The sequence below is a fragment of the Ochotona princeps genome, chromosome 6 (genome assembly GCF_030435755.1).
Source record: "Ochotona princeps isolate mOchPri1 chromosome 6, mOchPri1.hap1, whole genome shotgun sequence".
NCBI lineage: Eukaryota > Metazoa > Chordata > Mammalia > Lagomorpha > Ochotonidae > Ochotona > Ochotona princeps.
The window spans coordinates 57,684,088-57,698,304 of record NC_080837.1 but is presented as its reverse complement, the minus strand read 5'-3'; positions in this window follow the sequence as shown (position 1 = coordinate 57,698,304).

Genomic DNA, 14,217 nt, shown 5'->3' with positions numbered 1-14,217 from the left:
GGGGGACGCTGTCAGGCCTCGGCTGGGTGGAGGGAGTGTGTCAGCACCATGACGGCAGGGATAGGTGAGAGTGGCGGTCCTTAAAGTTCAAAGCCAAAGCCAGACGAAGAGAACTTTCCTCTATGGAGAGTTAGTTACACTGACTACTTCTCTGGTGATACCTCTCTTGGCGGTGGGGAAGCTGTTCGGCCATCCGATTTTTCCTGCGGGCATTATAGTAGTTCTCTGTGTGTTCCCTGCTGGGGGCCTGGGGGGACATCATCTCACACCTGGATCCCGCCTTGAGTTCACACATGTGGGAAGGAGCTGGTGCACAGGGCGGCTTCACAGGACCGGGAGCGGGGTCCCCTAACTGGGAGGTTGAGGAGAGGTCTGGGTGGGGGCACCAACCCAGGGAAGGCGGGCGCCTCTGAGTGAAGGGGCAGGTGGGAACACTGAGGAGGAGGAGCTCTTGATTCTAGAAGCCCTTCTCCCAGAGCAGAGACAAGGGAACTTCTCAGCTCAGCCTGGACTCTTGTACAGCCTGAGTCTTCAGGAACAAGCGTTGTTTTCCTCTGTTCTGCTTCAGAACGTTGGGGTCATGACGGACTTGGAGGACTATGTTCGTTAAAGAGCAGGTGGAGACTGGCTGTTTGTGAGTGTCCTTAGATTAGCGGGAGCACAGAGACGGGTGATCCAGAGGGTCCCAGGCCTGAGTGGGCTCCACACTCAGTTCTGCCCCCTGCTGGTGGCTTCTGTGGAGTCACGCACAGTGGGATTTTGTAACTTGAACCCAACTGGCTTTTCCCCTGAGGATTTGTCTTTTGCTGTTGGTGAAAGCTTTTTTCTCTGTATGGCTACACCCCATGCACACGTTGCCATAGTATTCACCGGTCAGCTTACAATCTCTTCTCTACACGGTGAGCTTCCTGAGGGCAGACGTATTGGCAGGCTTTCCTTGGTTCTAGTGTGTGTCTTAATGCCTGCCCAAAGCAAGTGATCAAGAAATGTGGGTGGGGGACATCCTGAGGAGAGCTCCATGCCTGATCACACTTCATTCTAACATGTTCAGTTGTCATAGATGACCGACAGAAACTCGTGCAATTATGTAAGCTCTTGTATTTTTTTCAAGAAGTGGCAATATTTGCTTTGGGCTTTGATGGGTAACTCGAATTTCAATAGGTGCAGGAAGCAGTAGGTTCGTGTGTGCCTGGAAGTGTGCAAATAGGAAAGCCTATGGCATCTCGGAGGATTGATTAGGGTTCACTTTGGTGGTCGTGAGCAGGTCTGTACAGTGCTGGGCTAGCTGGTACACTCTGAAATGGAAATTAAAGTCAGAGTGGAGGAGCAGTAATACCAGTAATCGACATTTGCTGGACATTTAAAGCAATGCCAGCACTTTTCTCAGCAATTGCATTTATAAAGTACACTTGTAAAAATACATTTACATATGGTTTGTGCATGCCCATAGTAAAAAGTTGATAGGAAGAAAAACCTGTACAATGAAAAGCAGATTCATCTTGTGCCTGTAGCCACCACAACCTCAAGTTCTCTTTCCTAAGGCAAACACTGCAGTAGTCTGTATGTCCTGCTAACGATACATAGTTCTGTGCATGTGCAAGCATTCACGTGCATACACTTTTGCACAAGCTGTCATGTCCCCAAGATACACTGTCACACTCCTTGCCTCTTTCACTTACAGATCAGCTCATGGAGTTTGTGGAGGTGCCTCATCTTTTTCAAACTGCCTGAAGTACTCTATTATATAGATACATTGTCATCTGTTTAACAGCTGTTCTCTTAAGAGACGTACAGGATATTGTAAAACTTCTGCTATTACCAGCAACACTGTTGAATATCCTTCTGTGCTGCGCTTCAAATTTGTATGTGAATGTAGATGAGAGCCAATTTCTATAAGGAGAATGGAAGAGCGAAAAGGATGTGCTTTGTAATTTTTGAGATGTTGCACTGTCACTCCATCGAGGGGGTCCCACATACATTCTTACCCAGTGTATCTTATCTAACTTTCATATCTTTGTACAGTGGATTAATCCAAGATGAACCTTCACCGTTGTTTTAATTTGCATTTATTTCCTTATGAACGAATGTGTGTTACTTGTTGTATTTTTTAAATATTACATTTTAGTTCATAAAATGTAAGCAGAATGTTATAAATATGTGTATTTAGATTGATTAAAATTTAACTGAGCTTAAGTGCAATCAAAAACTAATATATAATTTTTACAAAAAATAAGCCTGAATGAACATTTCTGGATCTGGCTTCTTTTCAGTAAGTTTGCAATGCTCCTTTCTTAATCTGCGTATTGACTTGTGTGAGGGCCTTAGGTATTACAGGAATTAGCCACAAGGGTTACAAACTTTGGTCTAGATCTTAAAGGTGAGAAACACTGAACCACAAAACAGGGCACCTTGCCTAGGGTGGCACACATTGACTGGGAGGAAGTTAGTGCCAAATCCTGGCAGCCTAATTGCAGGAGTCCTCCCCACCCCCACCAGCACCCCAACCTCACATTAGGACTCACACACACCTCCACAGCTGCTGACCAGGGATTGGGCAAGTCTTTTAAGACAGGCACTTTCACACACCCTTGACAATTTCATAAAGGTTCCCGGAGTCTCTCCATAGACAGTCTGCGTACACACGCACACACACATGCGTGCATACACACACACACACACGTACACACACGCGTGCACACACACACACATGGCTGGAAGGATAGCCTCTAGGGATGTGCTGATCTTCATTCTGTCATCTCTGATTAGGCTGGGAAATGGGCGTTCAGTTATCCTGAACCTGAATTAGATAGTTAGCGGGTTGATGTTGTGTTTTGTTCCATCTGGTTCCCTTGAGAATAGTGCCGTTTGATTGTATTTGTATTTGCAGGCAGGTGAGGATGACCTGTTTAATCAATACATCTAAAGGCTGAGGGCTAAGCTATATTATTCAGATTCTGTGACAAAGCTTATGCTAATTTAACCTGCCATATAGCATGTTGGGTTAATATGATTTGGATTACATGTATCATTTTTAGAAATTGATGTTTTTGTTGCTGCTTTGTCCTGACATTTTTGAACTATAATATGGAATGCAATACTTCTCCAACAAAGAAGGTAATTCTCACTAGTGAGGGTAATTAATGGTTATTTGATCATATTACAGCCTAGAAATGATGTTTTTGCCACACAATAGGTTTCCTAATTGGTGATCCAAGGATGACCACATTCATTTTCTGCCCATAGAGATTTCCTACTGTGCACGGCATTATCTCATCATACTGTGATAGCAGCAAATGACGGCCATAGCAAGCAAGAAAATTCATTTACAATGCTTCAACAATCATTATAAAAGGTCTAATAATGCTAATTTAGGTGTAGGATGAGTCATCTAATTAGTTAATTAAATGAGACCTTGCAGCCAGTCTCCTACAATGGAGCACGCTGCACTGGAGGTGTTGGGTGGAGATGAACAAAGCTGGGGGAAGGTAAATGAATTCACATTGACCACCCCCCAGATGGGAGGGATGTTTATTGTCACAGAAGCACAAGCAAAAGCAATGGCTTTACTCGAAATCTGAACTGAACACCCACATTTTCAATAACAGCTAGTTTGCTCCTATTTTATAAAGAAAAATGTGGAGCCCATCTATTTGCTAGCCTCACAACTCTCCAAAATGTCTTTAAATCTTGATTTGATTGCTTAAATTCAAAATGCTTTCGCAAATTTATTACCCTTTGATTTTCCTTAAAGGAAAGAAAATCACTAGCATCTGCTTCCAAACTACCAGCATCTCCATCTATTTAACTCCCCTCCATTGCAGTTCTTGTGTCCAACAGGAAACTTTTCCTGCACATGTAGACCCTAAATGAAAATGGGGCTGGCTAACTTCAATGAGTTTGTCTAGCTGGTGGTCCCATAGAGCTGGGATGCAGAGGTCTCAGTTATGTCTCCTCTTTCAGCTTTTGTTATTTCACACTAATGGCTTTTTGTACTTTTTAGTCTGTCTGCCTGTGAGAAGTAGCCTGCCTCTCCCTTCAGAGGGTTGAGCTGCGTTTCCCTGGGCCTTGCCAGATGGTCCTGCTTCTTTTGATTGAGGTGGGGAGGGGGGAGATACGCAGATAACAAGAACACCCCATATTCCTCATTTGAATACAACACAATTGCTCAGAAAGAGCATCCATTTTTATTATAGGGATAAAATACACCTTTTCAAACTGCCGGCTTGGAATAACTAATTTAAAATGTTTTGTGTTACAAAGTAGGAAATAGTTTCTTTAAAAAAAAAAAGGCAAGGTATTCAATCTGATGACAATAAAAAGCTATCTAATGACTGAATGCAAGTTCAACATTTTCTTTGAGAGTTTTGCAAAGCCACAATAGATTTTCTTTGTCAATTCGCATATGCATAGGTCATCTTGTCTGGCCTTCTGGCACGGTGCACCTTGAATTTCTTATTTTAAAATATTAATTAACTTTTAAACATAAGTCCTTTAGCTCTCTGCATATAGCAGTGCCTATATGAAGGAAATAACAGGACAGAGAAGAATGGGGTTTCTTGGAAAAGATATTGTTGCCAGAGTCTATCCAAGAGCCCTACAGAAAGTAGAAAAAGACATTATAGAAGACGGAGGAGACATTTTCACAAGGTCACTTCATTCAGACTGGAAAGTGGCCAGCACAATGTCATTATTTACAACAGGATCTGGGAACACTTGAGGAAATTACAGACCATTTAGTTTTGATTCCATTGTGGGGGGCAAAGTCTCAGGAAGTATTTTCGGAGATTAAATGGGGAACGCTGAGAAAAGCACAGCTTGATTAAGGGGAGCCAGTGCAGGCTCTGGAATGAAAAAGTCAGGCTTCGGTAATTTCTTGACTTCTTTAAGGAAGTAAATGCCAAGAAAAGCAAATGAATGCCTCCAAATTCTCCATTCTCCATTTTCTAGGACATGTTTGTTCGAGCACACACAAAGAAGTGATTCTTAAAATGGGAACGATGCAGAAAACTAAGATTGTGCATCAGATTTCCTTTAAAATGAGAAGGAATCAGGGAAATATACTTTAGGACCACAAGGATTCTCCCAAGACAGTCAGGAGGATATTCCGCTACGTGCACTGTCAGCATCAGCGTCCAATGTTTGTGCATTTATGATGTGGCTTGAGCAGATTTTTTCACACAAAAAATGGAAATCCCAGACTTTCAAGAATATATGCAGTGCAGAGACAGCGAAGTAGAGCGAGAGCTGGATGAACACACCAGAGATCTGACAAGGTCGGCTCTTGCATGGCCAGTCATGGGGAGAGCGTTGGGTTTTTAGGACCAGCATTGTAAGAGCGCCTCCTATCTGCTGGCATGAGGATAAACCCTCTAACCATGACCAGAACAGGAGAGGAGGGACTTCCTGGGCGGGGAAGAGATCTGTCTAAGGGGTCACCCCTAACCCCAGTCTGGGTGGAAGACCAAGAGATGATTCTATGAGGGTGATTGGCAAGTATGAAGAAACAGGCGCTAGACCCCAAATAAGCAAACAGCCTTAGGGTACCACATTATGAGGCCTGTAGGTTCTAGAAGCCAGTCCTGGCAGCCACTGCCTGCAAGTGTCCCAATTCCTCTGATCCTGAAGTTTATCTGAGCCCTCAGATAAACGGAGCCGCCATTTGTCGGAAGCTGATGCTAGGGCGGGCCCTGAAAGGAAGCGTTCATACAAGCATCCACAGTGAGCATCCTGATAAGCCTCACTGGCAGAGCAGTTCCCCAGCAGCACCTAGGGAACCAGCCTTGCGTGTCGTGTCCCAATCCCAGGCAAGCACTGGCAGCTGGGAGGCTGGAGCAGCCACCTCCGGGGCAGTCCCTGGGCCAGGCCACCACTGCCTGGCTGGCAACAGGGTGTACCCACCTTCTGGAGCAATGCCATAAAGAAACTCTCCTAAACCCTTGAAAGACCACATTTTAGAAAACCAGAACCTAGAATCCTTCTTACAATTTTTACACAAAATAAAAACATTAAAAAAAAAAACAAAACAAAGCAGAACCATGTGGAATTTCCTAGGAAGAATTCCCTCCGACTAAATGAAGGTGAGAGAAAGAGAGATAGTTAGGAGGCAAGAGAAGATCTTCAAATATGTGAGTTATTTCCTGCCCTTGGTGTCTCTGATGACTGAATATGGACATAGATGCACAGGTTTTTGTTTTTGAATGAACAGTGCATCCATTGTAATATGCAATCTACCTTTTGGTGTGAGAGCTTCAGAAAGAGAATATATTTAATTAATTAAGTGCACCGGAAACTCCAACAGCTGCTGAGATATGTGCACTCATCCAAGGGATCCATGGGTAAAGTACCAATTACACATCCAAATAAACCCACCCCAAGTAGCTTAGGGCTTATGAGTGTTCACACTTTAATCAGTTTGACAAACAGTTTCAGAGCCCCTTACTAAATGTCAGGCACTAGGACTGTGCTCTGTAGGGAATATGAAGATTCATGCAATAGCCTGTCTCCGAAAGACGCAATCTAACAATTATACCAGACACAAAATGACTCTTGTAAATACAAACTCTGTCATAGCTGCTGCTTGTGATGCTAGCGATCTCATATGAACATCAGTTAGAGTCCCAGGCACTCTGCCTCCATTCTGGCTGCTTGCTACTGATCATAGGAAAGCAGCAAAAGATGACCCAACTGCTTGGGTTCCTGTCACTCATGTGGGAGACCTGGTTGGAGCTCCACTTTCCTGGCTTTGGCCTGGCCCAGGTCTGGCTGTTGGCGACTGAAGCAGATGTCAGATCTGTGCGTGTGTATGTGCGTGTGTGTGTCCCTGTTTCTTTGTCCCTCTGCCTTCTAAATAAATAAGCAAATCCTTTAAAAGAACAGAGTATCAGTAAGTATTCAGGGAGTTCAGACTGCTTCAGGGAGGAGGTGACATCCAAGTTAGAAGAAGTGGGAAGGTTTTGGGGAAAAGAATTTACACAGTTCTCATTTTTAGCCTTGATCTTCCCATCTATGCAACAGGTGTAATGGCTGGTATGGGCTTCTCTGTAGTGATGCTGACCATCTACCCAAATCCAAGTTCACGAGCAGTTCACCAGCAGTCATAGCTGCTTCTCAGGAAATGTGTATCCTTGCCACTGACTGAGACTTACTCATTTCTCCATGTTTCTAGTGTCACCTGGCAGAGGACTTGGGAGCGACAGAATCTGAGTTTGTTGTGGAAAGGTGCCCTTTTGCAAATCCCACAAAAGCATGCCCCATAAGCACCAATGCGCCACAGCCCTGCGTGCTGCTCTCTGGCTATTTGTGTATCAGTTGCTTTGTGTTGAGGTGAGCCACGCGGTGAAGCTCTTTTCTATGAGAACAGGATAAAGAATATAACATCCTCTTGACTCATTCAACAAAATGCCTCTCACATCTGTCTGCCTCTTTGGGCCCCACAGCCCGTATCACTTCACCTCTGGAGTATTGCACGTCTCCTCCCACTGCTCTCTCTGGGTCTAAGCCTTCTCTCCACTCTCCTTTTACACAAGCCACCCTCAGATTAATTTTCCTAAAGCAGGGCTCTGTTCACGTCACTTTGCTCAAAAGTCCTTCAGTGGCTCTCTCCTGCTTTCCAGAGAGAGTTCAGACTCCACGACCTGCTATTTTGCACTCTTCACAACCTGGACCCAACACACTTGTCGGGCCTTAAATCTCACCACACTCTGACATGCACTCTTTTGCTGCGGCACCTCTTGCTAACTAAAGCACTCAATCCCCACCTTCATGTATCAGTATCGTTGCCATCCTTCCTGCCTGCCCAGCTCAACTCCAAGCCTCAACTCACTTAGACTGACTGCCTATCTGGGTGCCTGGTGACTGCAGTCATCAGAATAAGTTATCATTAGTTAGCCATAGCACAATACCATGCAACAATACAATGTTATTTTCTGCTTGTTTTACGTGCTCAATAACTTGATTAATTCTGGATCATAGTTAATAACATTAGCAATATTAATTCCTTTGTTCCAGATGGTATTTACATGCTTACATGCATTAGCCATTTTATCTTCTCAAAGACCCTTTAAAGTAATATTATTTATTGTCATTGAAAGATGGGGAAACTGAGGCACACAGAGAAACTTTCCCAAGGTGAAATATCAGTTTAAACTCAGGTGAATTTATCCCTGAGTCTCTTAATGAATGAACCACCTGACCCCAGTATATTTTCAAGGCCTTTTACAACTCCTCAAACTCTTTTCACTTACACGATTTTTGTGTTACTTTCACAACAAATTAATGAGGTTGATAATGGTATTCTCCAATTTATGCCAACCTCACATAAGCAACATGCTAAGAATTACAAGCCAATATGAGGTACCAGTGGACAACACCAAACATTAATAGACAAATAACATGCGGACAACATATTAACTGCATGTGACAGATAAGAAAATGTGAATTACATGTTAGCTTCACATGAATATTGATCTATGCAGATGACACCAAACATTTGAAGGACACAGGAAATACATGACAATCTCATTTGAAATACATAACAGTGACATGCAAACTGCATGCCAGCTATATATAGATGACACTCTGTAAATGATATGACACTACATGCCAGTGCCATGTTAACCACATACTGATAATATGTGAAATGCATTAAGCTACATAAAACCAGCTCTTAGCACATTCAAAGGCAAGCACTATCATAGATGACACATGGAAAACATGCCAAACTCACACATATGACTCACCACCCACAAAGATCGCATGAGAACATGCCAATTGCACGGAAGCTAAACAAAACACTCAAATGCATGTTGATTACACACTAACAACATACAAGCAGCATGAAAACACCAACATGACAGTAACATGAAAGCAAATGCCAAACTTATATGAATCACAATGACTGCAGGTCAACATGCAAACTCTACATATGAAGTTATGCCAGCTACATTGAACACATATGAAGTCCACACAAACATCAGATATATGCAGATGACACAAACCTATGTGACATGAGAACTACCTAGCAACTGGAGCAGATAATACCACAGTGTGAATCATATACAAAGTACATGGGAACTACATGTCAGAAAATGAAAACATGCAATCAACATGTTAACCACAGGCAGATCACAAGCCAACTAAATAAAGTTTGGTTCATTACATGTGAACTACAACCAATGTGCTACTTCACTTTCATGTGATCTACATGCAAACAATAAGCAAACATAGAATATGTGCAGGCACTAATCTATGTGAATGACACAGAACCTACATGTCAAATCATATGAGTGACATATGATATCCATCTTAACACAACCAAATGATATAGCCCAATACACATGACCTACATAGCAACAAAATACTAACTAAACAGCTAACTGCATGGAGACTACATGATAGTAACATTTAAAGGATATGTTCAAACATTCGAATTGCGTACCATTCACGATCAATATTAACTGCATGCCACCAATATTATAGCTACACATGAACTAGAAGTCAACCACATGTTAGTGACATGCAAACCACATGTTAACATGCAAACATTGTATACATTCAACACTTTATGAATTGTGTGCTAACAATGTATGAGACATGACAACTACAAATTAAATAGAAACTACATGTGACATTTTAAATACATATTAACTACACAGAGACATTGAATACATGCAGATACCAAACAGTACAAGACTGACGTGTGAACTACAAGCCAACTATATATGAATCACATGCTACTACATGTGAACAACACCAAACCCTATGTGAACATGTGACTATGTGCCAACTACATGTGGAATACATGGAAATAAAAAGCAATCTTCATACTATGGACAAGCAAACATCATGACAACTAAATGAAACCTACAAACCAATGTGTGAACAGCACACAAACTTCACTTCATATCAGCTACATACTAATCATATCAGTTATATGTAAATTATGTACAAACATTAAGTACATGATGATGACACCAAACTATCTGAATGACACACAAACTGCACGTCACTTCATAAACAGCATGCATTCTACTTACTAATTACATGTTAACTATATTAAACTCACCAGCTGCCTTCCAACTACACAAATAGCACTAAACACATGGACAAAACCAACCACTTTTGCATGAAAACTACATGGTAGACACGCAAATAACTTGCCAACTGCATGCACACAAGCCAACTATATATGAGCAACATTAGTGTGCCAGCTGCAAGCCAATGACATGTGAGTAGCAAGCAGACTGCATGCCAACATTGAATACATATGGGCAGCACCAATATTACGCAACTGGTAAATGCACTTCATGAAACATGCAAGCTGCATGCCAATAACATGTGAATGATAGGTGATCTACTTGTAAACTACATGAAACCACATAACAACTAAATGACGTACATGAAAGATACATGTCAAAAACATGCGTGTCGAACAAATTGTATGTCAACAATGTATGAATAATGCTCAGTCTCCTCATTAACGTCATGCCAACACCCACTGGGATCCCAGCAGTTGTAAAGTGAGGATTTAACTATTGAGCCATTACACCACATCCCAAATAATTTTTTTAAAACACGAACACTTAGAACTTGGTCCAGGTATCTACAACATGCTCAGAGATAGTTAAGTGTGAGCTTCGTTTGGCTGCAGGTTCCACCTGATGTGGCAGGATGATGGATGCAATGTTAGAACCTCTATCTCCAGATTCACACCTGTGAGAAAAGATTTCCCACCTCATTCCCAGAAGTCTTAGCCATTTTTATGTAATATCTTCATATATTAGTATTTGATTGCCAGACCTGAGTCATAGTATATAGATGAACTCAGCTCATCCATCATGTGCTATGAACAACAAGGTTGTCACTCGCTGGCATTTGTAAAACAAGGGTACAGGTTTCAAGAAGGACATAAATTGCAAGAACCCAAGATGTTAGCCCTTTTAGGGGCTGGCATTGTGCCTAGCAGGTTAAGCAACACCAGCGTCTCATTTGGGCACCAGTCCGTATCCTCACTGTTCCAGTGCTGATACAGTTCACAGCTAATGGCCTGGGAAAGCACTGGAAGATGGCCCAGATGCTTGTCCCCTGCACCCAAGAAGGAGACATTAAAGAAACTCTTGGTTCCTGGCTTCATTCCAGCTCAGCCCTATCTATTGCTGGGTTTTGGGGAGTGTGAGCCAGTGAATGGATGTGTTCTTTCTCTTTCTTTCATTCTTTCTTTTTTTAAATATTTCTTTTATTGGAAAGGCAGATTTACAAAGAGAAGGAGAGACAGAAAGAGCTTCCATCCACTGATTCACTCCCCAAGTGCCCACTGTGGTTGGAGTTGAGCTGATCTGATGCCAGGAGCCAGGAGTTTCTTTTGGGTCCCCCATATGGGTGCAGGATCCCAAGGCTTTGAGTTATCATTTACTGCTTTCTCAGGCCCCAAGCAGGGAGCTGGATGAGAAGTGGGGCAGCCAGGACATGAACTAGCACCCATAAGGGATCTGGGCACATGCAAGGTGAGGATGTAGCCACTAGGCTATCATGCCAGGTCCACTCAGTCTCTCTTTCAATCTCTTCTTTCTTTCCTCTCCTCTCTGTAGCACTGACTCCATAATAAGTAAATAAATGTGTTTTATGCACTTGCATATGTACATTCCAAGTAGTAAATACTCAAGTATTATTACAAAGGGCTTACTTTTACAAAATCCATTGTCAGACTGAATTATCATCCACTTAAATATCTATGGTAGATAACAGTTCTTTTCTGATCCTTTACATTCAGGCATTAACTTGGTTATTTTGATTCTCTAATTTTCAGATTTCAATCTATAGCCACTATCCATACTGTCACTCCGCACAAAACTGAGAAATGAAGGGTTGTTTGGAAAATGGGTAACATGAATAATATCAAGGCACTGTCTTATATGCACTTGGCTTTTTATTTGGCTTTGCATATCTCAAGTTTGAAGTGTATGTAGTTCCCAGGGATTGTCTAAAACACACCCGTCTCAAGAGCAGATCTAATCCAGTTGGTGCCTTTGAAAAACCGTAAGTGGCAGCTTTCATCCTAGTTGCAAAAACTCTCTGTGTTCAGGTTACATCTCAATCCCAGTTGCTATGTTCGCTTTATGGCAGCAAAGTTTGGGTGGATAAGCCCAAGGTTGTTTTGTTTGCTAAATTTAGGTTTTCTGTTATCTTAAGCAAATGTTGACTCAAGTGGAATCCCATAGTTGAACATGGGCAAAATCCAGTTCTAGAGGGAAGCCTGGTTTTGACCCAAACACTTTGCAAGCTGTTTCTAAACAATTACCAAAATACACACAATATGTACAGATGACCAAAGCTCTTCCTTTGTTGAACAGAGAAAGTCATGGCCTGTGACAAACAAACAAGTATACCTGTGCATGTTTTCCAAATATTGTTAGGAAACATTCTATCCCATGCAGGTATCTATGGATCTCCACATATACAGAGAAGGGAGCTAACCCCACCAAACTCTAAGCTTACCTTTGCAATCTCCCAAGCCACTCCCAAACTCCACGGAGGTTTGGCAAAGGTGTATTTGTGCTTCAGTTTCTGGGAAATGCCTCTTTCTTATTTTGGGTTTCCTCCAAAGGAGAATTTGGGTTCAGGTGGTTTACTAGGCGGTGATCCTACTAAAGGGGTGGTAACAGGGGGACAGGGCGAGAGGAGCTTCCAATGAAACATGTGCTGACAAGACAGCTGCTAGCCAAGGTGGCTCCAGCACGCTTGGGCCTTTCACAGATAATAGAATGGCTTCTGGAATTGCCCACTGCCTTCATGCCCCATTTGCTGATAGTGTCTTGGTAACATGGACATCGCTACTGCTGGCCTGCCCTTGCCCATGGGACCAGGAAGTTCCTGTATCTTCAGAGAAGATGCTGGCCCAGCAACCTGAAAAACGAACAGTACAGGCTTGACATTGGAGCCTGCAGCATGCCTCTGAACTTAAACGCACTGTTCCCTTCGGCCACAGTTGTTATCAGAGGTAGTCAGAGGACACAACCCAGGGTACCTAAAGCTCCTCCTATACCAGCTGAGCTCACTCTGAAGAATTTTTAAATCCCTATGGGCTTCCTGGGAATTTAATTCTTTGGATCATAAAGAAGTTATTATAATGCATATCTTAAATAGTGCTATATCCTTATTAACATAGTTATTCATCAAAACAGATCCTTAATAATCGTTAACTCTTTGGATTGAAATTCTTTGGTTGTATCTAAATAATTCCCCTAGAGTGTTAATATTGGCTTGCTAACACAATTTGGATGTATCAGGTTTAATAGATCTTACAATGAATGCGTAAGTACACTATAAAACATGATAGTTTTACAAATATATAAATGCATAATGTAGAAAGCAAAAATTAACCAAGACATTTTGAAAGAGTTCAACTAATGCTAGTAGAGTTTTTTGTTTGTTTTTTTTTTCCTGTAACCAGAGTCTGAATTGAATTGTAACTGTGAGGTAAGTAACAGAAAGGATAAATGTTAGAGTTAGACAACTTCATTAACTAAAGGTATGAGGGTTTTTAAACGTTTATCTCTTTATTTTTAATTATTTGAAAGGCAAGTAAGAGAGGTTGGGGAGTGAATACCCCTATCAGTTCACTACAAATGCAGGCAACAACCAAGGTTGTGCTAGACTGAAGCCAAGAGAAGAGAATTCTATTTAGTTCTTCCCTGTGGGTAGCAGGAACCCAAGTACTTGAATTATCATCTCTGCTTCCCAGGGCACACATGGGCACCAAGCCAGATAGGACGGAAGTACAGGGGGGACTTTAACTTAGGCAGTCTGATATGGGATGCAGGTATCCCAAACAGTGGCTGAACTGACTGTCACAATGCTCACCCCCAAAAGAGTGATTTTGAGCCAGTATATCAATGTTATTTGATATAATAATGTTGTAGAATGAAATAACCCCAGAATTTCCATATCTTGTAATAGTAAGCACATAGTCTCATTCACCAAGCATTAGGAATGATTATAGTCCTGTTGGGGTCAGCTGGATTGGACTGGCCAGCTGCAGGGTTGAGTTAGGTTTAGGTCTACCCCATGTATCCTTTTATTGCTGAGAACTGTAGCAGCTGATGAATGACAAACAGTAGAGAAAAGCCAACTCAAATAAGTTTGTTTAATCCTTGGTTCACACGATTTCCACCCATATACCCTTGGTCAAAATGAATGGTAAGATAATTTTCAACATCAATG